Source organism: Plasmopara halstedii (assembly GCF_900000015.1).
Source record: "Plasmopara halstedii genome assembly, contig: Scaffold_1343, whole genome shotgun sequence".
NCBI classification, from domain to species: domain Eukaryota; phylum Oomycota; class Peronosporomycetes; order Peronosporales; family Peronosporaceae; genus Plasmopara; species Plasmopara halstedii.
The window spans coordinates 808,237-808,452 of NW_020188258.1; positions in this window are offsets into that span (position 1 = coordinate 808,237).

Here is a 216-nt window from a genome sequence, read left to right on the forward strand (position 1 = left end):
CCACCGCCGACTACCCAGCGCACAGGATGGACTCGTGAAACACTGCTTCCAGCGACGGGATGTAGCGCTTCGGGAACTTGCAGTGATGTGTGTTACCACCCGAAAGGGAAAGTGGCATGCTGTCCAACCAGGCAGCATCCGCATAGTGTAATGTAATTCCGTAATATATCCACTTTTACCATGACCAGTGTTGTGTCTAGAAAATTTCGTTCTGGT